This window comes from Frankliniella occidentalis, unplaced genomic scaffold (assembly GCF_000697945.3).
Source record: "Frankliniella occidentalis isolate FOCC.00 unplaced genomic scaffold, Focc_3.1 Scaffold134, whole genome shotgun sequence".
Lineage (NCBI taxonomy): Eukaryota > Metazoa > Arthropoda > Insecta > Thysanoptera > Thripidae > Frankliniella > Frankliniella occidentalis.
In genome coordinates this window covers 284,302-290,946 of record NW_026267261.1, presented here as the reverse complement: position 1 = coordinate 290,946, position 6,645 = coordinate 284,302, and the positions used below count along the sequence as shown (strand labels likewise).

The 6,645-nt window shown below is 55.9% G+C and overlaps 1 protein-coding gene and 1 long non-coding RNA gene across 7 annotated transcripts in view; both read right to left on the bottom strand.

The window, feature by feature from the left end:
- Nucleotides 1-6,645, bottom strand: part of LOC113211849 (latrophilin Cirl) — a 255,784-nt gene that overhangs the window by 200,531 nt on the left and 48,608 nt on the right. The window lies entirely within an intron of this gene.
- LOC127750113 (uncharacterized) lies at nucleotides 2,639-4,053 on the bottom strand. The gene is made up of 3 exons (XR_008011519.1): nucleotides 3,607-4,053; nucleotides 2,847-2,952; nucleotides 2,639-2,756 (listed from the first exon to the last, which is right to left on the bottom strand). It is a non-coding gene; the product is annotated as an uncharacterized LOC127750113 (long non-coding RNA).

Here is a 6,645-nt window from a genome sequence, read left to right as displayed (position 1 = left end):
CCCATCTATCAGGCGGGCGCGATGCCCCCCATCCCCCCGATGGTGTCCGTGCGCCGCGCCGCCGCTGAATACAAATTAGAGCGCCAGAGGCCCGTTTCATAACGCAGGCTGCCTGCGGCCGAGCCGGGCGGGCGAGCAGGCAGGCAGGAGGGCCCCCCAATGCTGATATTTACGCCCCACGCGACAAAAAGATCCGTCAGATTACGTCACTTCGCCATTTCCTCCCCGCCGCAGCGTCGCCAGGCAGCACCCGGCCTCTCGTGGCCTCGGGGGGCGGCGCGCACCCGCTCCGCCTTGCTGCACATCATCTCGGCCTCCTTCCTGAGAGCGAGGGTGTCCAGGCCACCGACGCCGCCGCCGAACAAGTAGTACCTACGTAGTCGAGTCGACAAGCGACAAGACACGATGAAAAGTATACCAGAAGAGCCGTCGACGACAAAAAAAGATTGGGCGCCATCGGCATCGAGGGGTCGCGGGTCGCGGTGTCATCCAATCCCATCCGCCAGCAACAGGTGCTGCGCCCGTCGCACACATGGACTGCGCGATGACGGCCATCACAGGTGGGTGGTCCAGGTCCGCGCCGTGAGCTCATCCCGGCTCGTCCCGCCGCCCCCGCAGTGTTGCGCGAAGACCATATTTCTCATTTACTATGCGCAGCACTCGAGTCCCGCGAGTCGCTGGTTTCAACAGCCGCGTCGTCATCGGCGTCCCCGACGACGCGAGCAGAACGGCGGCGCGCTGGCAGGGTGCCCCGCGACATGACATGCCCTCCTCCTGGAGAAATGAGGAAGCGTCAGCCAAGGTCCGCCGCGTGACGACGAGTGACGATCACGGAGAGCCTCGCGTCGAGCCGGGCCGGGCCTCCTCCTCCTCCCACGGCGTCCCCCCCAAGGCCGCAGCTGCCCCCCAGCTGCAGCGCTTGCGTCACGCAGCTGCGCGCCAGGTGCGCGCATCGCATCGCAAATTTCCTCCGGAAAGGCCTTTCTCTGCCACCCCCGCGCACCGCTGGCGGCCGCTGGCCCAGATGGCCAAATCGCCGTGTCGACGACGAGGTCAAGGGCGAGGAGGGAGCAGGGAGAGAGGAGCCGGGGGGCTGATGGCGCAGATGGGGGTCGGGACCAGGTCGGGACCGGGGGGCGGCAGCAGACCGCAGTGGGTTAACCGATCCATTCGGGCGGGCGGCTAGGAGCGGGCCGAGCCGCGGGCCGAGCGCGAGCCGAGCGGCAGCAGATTAGGCGAAAGGTCAAACCCCGCCATATTCAAGCGAGAAAGTACCACAAAAGAAAGCTACCGTGCACGCCGATGCAGCGGCGGCGGTAGGGGCAGCACCTAAACCACAGATTGGTCGCCCGATTCGCCCACGCCCCCCGGCTCTCGGGGTACCTCCGGCCGGGCTCCGTTACCAGCCCCGCCACACATGCCCGTCCCACTTGCATTCAGTGCTCGACCTCTCACCCCCCCCCCCTCCTCTCTCTCTACTTACATTCCCACAAACACACCTACAACACCAGCCTCCAGTTCATCACGGCGCAGAACTTTGAGGCAGCCAGTTTTTAGCGAGGCGACAGTTTCACCCGCTGGTCCCTACTGTGCGGTGCGGTGCGCGGCTGCGCCTGCGGCGGGCAGGGAGTTCGCATGTCGGCCACCCTGTGACACGGGAGGAGACCGGAGGAGACCGGAGGAGAACCCCCGGCCGCCGCCTGACGTGATGCCCATTTCATGTTCCCGGGATCGCGCACAAAGGCATTACGGCACCATCAGCGGGGCGTGGCGGGGCGCGGCGCTGGGGTGTTCCACTTAGTAGTGAGAAGAGCAAGACCCGAGCGCCACGCCCCGCCACGCCCGCCTCGGGCGGTATGGCTCTCCTGTATAGGCGCCAGTCTACTCCTCTCGGTGGAGGCGGCGGAGCTGGTGGAAATTACCGGATACCCTGCTCACAATGGCGCGCCCGGGGCACCCGCACAGAGAACCGCATAACCAGAGGGGTACCAGCCGTGTTAACGCGCCGTACCAATTTCGCCGCACTAGCGCTCCCCGTGGCGCGATCGCCTAACTACTCGCCGCGGCGCGCGGTACGAACGCCCGGCTCGCCTGCCGCTCGCCGCCGCCCGGCGATCGCTCCGCTCTCGGGCGGCGGGCAGCGCAGGCCGCGCAGGCCGGGTAGTAGCAGTAGGTGTGCTCCAGGCGCCTTTTGGACGTTTTCACAGAGCCATAACTCCTGAACCGTTGCAGATATCGATGTTCTGTTTTCTGAGAGGTGTTAGCAGTCTGCCATAGTTGTGTAATCTACAATTTCAGACCGATCCCTGCCTCCTTTAATCCAGTAAATGCTGGCTAAAGTGGCCCTTTTGCCCAATATTGCTTTTGTTCTGCTGCCCCCCCCCCCCCTCCCTTCTCTTTGATGGATGCTGTTGAGGCATGGCATTGATGGTAGTGGCTTCATAGGTAGTCAAAAATAGTAAGATTGCATACAATCTTTGCCTGAAAATGCCTTTCAAAATACCCGTTGGTAATTAGGGCAAAAATCAGCAGCTGCTGAAATAACGACCTTTCTCCCTCTTTTTGTTTTTGTAATTTAAAAAATATTCTTGGTGTGAAAGGGTTGTAGGGCAGTTACTTATAAATCATACAGATCAAATAAGTTCCTAATAGTATATTGTCCACAATATAAAATAACAAATAGGATAGAATGGTATAGTATTGATGGTAACGTAAATGCACTTGATCTTCTCTGGTATCAAATTGGGACCAAGTTTCTGGAACAGAAGAAAACAAAGCAAATGAAATATAATTTATTTAGTTAAAGGTGTAAAGAAAAGAACAGTTAAACCAAATCTTAAACATACCTTTAGCCAAATTTGCTTAAAGAAGTCTCATCAGCAAGTGGTCGCTCAGCTCGGAAAAAACTTGATATGGGTTGGCTCTGGAGTTGCCAGCAATCGACACCTTCCACTAAAATACAAAATAGTTCACACTTTTAGAATAACTGCTAGGATATATTTTAATGTATATTTTTTATGTTTTGATATTATAGTACCCAATAGCTATTAGAATAGACAAGCAATTTTAGAATTCATAGGACACTAACCCCAGTCCGATTTATTTACAAGGTGGCCTTGGTTGTAAGTGGTCAAGAACTTGCGGTCCACAAGTTCGCATCAGACATAAAAATAAACTTTACATCCACACTTGCCAAAAATAACCCACCAGTAGCAAAATCAGTGCACACACAATACAGTCTGTTACATGTGTGTATGATTACTGTCAAAGTTTTTGTTCTGAAGTAATAGATTTAACTGCTTCCCAAACGACAACAAAGATGTCAAGAGAGTAGTTTTAGTGAGGTTAAGAGTTAAGAAGTGGGAAGCGCATAAAACGGCACAAGTCCAATTATCGTTGAACCAGTTCTTTTCAAAATTAAAAATAGTAAAAGCACCAATAACGTTTCTCATTATGTGCGAAGAATTTCGCGAGAAATCAAAATACTGACCTAGGTCAAACCGACAAGCCTTAGGGCCTGCTCCGTACTTCAGCTAATAGTGGCCAGAGAAGGTAATTCTCGCGAGGATGCGAGACCCAGAAACCTTAAAAACAAAAAGCACATACCTGATTGACGAGGAAATAGTAACTCTGCAGCAAATATCTCCAATAAATCTTCTTAAAATTACTCCACGGCATGGAGTCTCCCTCGGCAGACGAGACGACAACAACAAACAACACTGTGGCCTAATATGGCGGCGGGCCGGCGGGCCAAGCAGGCCCCTGATCCACCAACATTACGAGACGAAAACTTAAGTATTTCATGTTGTACATTTCCAGCATATTTTGACTGCGTATTGTATAGAAACGCTTGCTTATTCATAACATAAGTGTATTTTGGTGATATTAATAATGTATGATGGTACTGGGTCGTATAAAGTGATAGCGTTTTGGTTTTCGGGTTGGTACGCCTTAGTGATCGCCTCCAGCCCCGCTGCGCAAATTGGTCACGAGAGCCCCGCTTGTGGTACCCCTCTGGTTATGCGGTTCTCTGTGGGCACCCGCTCGCGCACCTCGCGTAGCCTCGCGACGGGCGCCACCTCAGCTAGCCTCGCGACAGGTGCCGCACGCCCCCACCGGGAGGTGTCAGGGGGCGGCCGCGGACCGGTGGCGGTGGTGCGCGGCCGGGGGGGGAGGGCGATGCGTCGAGCGTAAATCCTAGAGACAATCAACGTCGCCGATGAGGAGACTAGAGGGGCCCCCAGGTGTGTAACTGGTGGCCTAACCGCTCAGATAGGGGGACCGGGGGAGGGGGGGGGCTAATCTCTACCCCCACCCCTTTACAGGGCCTGACACTGCATGCAGATTATTGCCCCCCTCACAAACACGCCCCTGTTAGCCCCCCTCCCCCTCCTCACCCGACCTTCACTAACCACGTAACGCGCGAAGGGATTAAAGCGGGGATTAGCATTAAGGGCTCGGCCCTAATAGATGGACCGGCCCAAAAAGGCAAATGACAGATCGAGGGGTAGATGGAGGCATAGATGAGTGGAGAGATATACCAGTTCAGATGGGTAGCCGGGCCCATGGGCCGGGCTACGGCTGCTTAGCCGGTGTGTAAATTAGAGCAGCAGAACGCCATCGGCCAAAAGGGGGGGGGGGATTTGTATCTTTTCACCTCTAGCGAGCCGAACATAGCCTAAAGCAGGCCTCGGATGCAAAACTCTCTCTCTCTCTCTCTCTCTCTCTCTCTCTCTCTCTCTCTCTCTCTCTCCCGCGGGTTTATCCGCCCGTCCCTCGCGGCACAATAACACCTCGGCGAGCGCTATCGCCAGGCTCTCGCCCGCCATACTAGGCCGGCCCGGCCGCGCCTTTCTCAGACAATAATTATTGTGGAATGCAATTACTCCCGGCTCGTCCCATACTGGGCCCATAAGGCGCGCTAAACGCGAGTAATGCAGTAATAAAGCACGTAATCGATTCCCTCCCCCCCTCCCTCTCTTCCGAACGAACGGCAACGACATTCGAAAAACACACGCTGGCCGCGCCACCCCGCGCCACGCCCCGGAGGCGCGCAGGCCGCCAGCACAGCGCCCGCCCGCAGGTCGCCTCTTTGCCATACTGACTGGCATAGTCGCACACACACCTCACCTCAAATGAAAAGGTCTTGACAGCAGGTGGTACCAATTCAAGAATGTTGTCATCTACGCCTCTTTCGGAAGTCGTAGACCAAATACACGGGTTGATGGCGTTCCGTAGCAGGAAGGGTATGGCAAGAAAAGCGACAGCCGGGCCCAGGGACATCTACATGATCCTCTCGCCGCCAAGTCTCTGTCTGTGAGTTGACGATACGATATAGTATTAGTCGATATAGTTGATGCAAGATATCTTTTATACCTAAGAACTTGCGCAGGGTAGCGAAGGCAGGAGAGGGAAGAGGGGGGACGGAGAGGGAGGGGCTGAAGCAGAAGCTCAGCGGCAGGGCTGGCCGGCCTCGAGCTACAGCAGCTCAGCTCGGCTATTAAAACCACGCCGTCATATAACCATCCACGGAGCGCGCACTGATCTCCCAGCCAATACAGCAGCGCCAGCGCCGCTCGCTCATTCACGGGTGAACCAATCAGACCAGCAATATCCATAACGCCCTCAGCCCGGGTCAATGTCTTGTTCTTCCTCCTGCAGCTTCACTGGGAAAAAAGTCTCCTTTTTTGTGCTCCGCGCTCCTCTCGATTACAAAGTTGAACACTCCCAACTTACGACCATCACAATTTGCACTTCAAGTACTGTGAGAAATTCTTAGGGTTGATTCAGGAAACTTTACCATGATGTGTGCTGTAAAATTCCAAATCACAATTGTTAAACTACAAGGAATTGTGTATCGACTTGGAATTCACAGACGAGCAGGAACGAGCAGTTCCGTATTTTAAAAATGAAATTACAAAAGAAGTTTTGAATTTACGAGGATACGTTTTACAGTTCAAGTTCCTTACTAATCGTCTTTTTTCCGTTTTCTTAGGAGTGCTCACCGCGTTGCAGGTGTTTATCAGAACAAACATATTCGCTTGTGGCATTTACAAATGTTGTAATGTGTGTCTTCTAAAATTGACGGCGGGAGAGCCTCCGAGTTTACCTTCCCTCGCCCCAAAGCCGTAGCTGCGGCTGGCCGGGCGTCGGTTCGTGTTTGGACACGGCGGTCCACACGGCACAGCACGCGCGAGGCTTCCTCCTGGTGCTCCATGACGCTGCACATGGCGCGCTGGGGGAGCCCGCCCCAGCCTGGCCCGGCCAGGGCCCGGCCCTGCCAGCCTCTTCCGCACCACCGGCGCGCCGTGTGTGTTGGATATGTATTTACTGGGCGAACCGCGACAGCAGCCGTGGGGCGGCCAGGCCGCCAGGCCAGCTGGGGTGGACGGCGCGGCCAGGCCATGTGGTCCAGCGGGGAGACGAGAGCACTCGCCAGCCTCCCTCCGCACAGCACGCTCCGCACGCGCCTCGAGTGGCGCGAGGCGCCGGACCACGCCGCCCCTTTGAGGGGCTCGCTTAGAAGAGAAGGGGCGCCTAGTTGCCCCTCTCTCTTCCCCTCGCTCTCTCAGCCCGCGCCTCGGCCCCTCCACGCGTGAGTGTGCGAGAAAGAGACGCACACACACAGAGGTGTCTTAAGTGCAC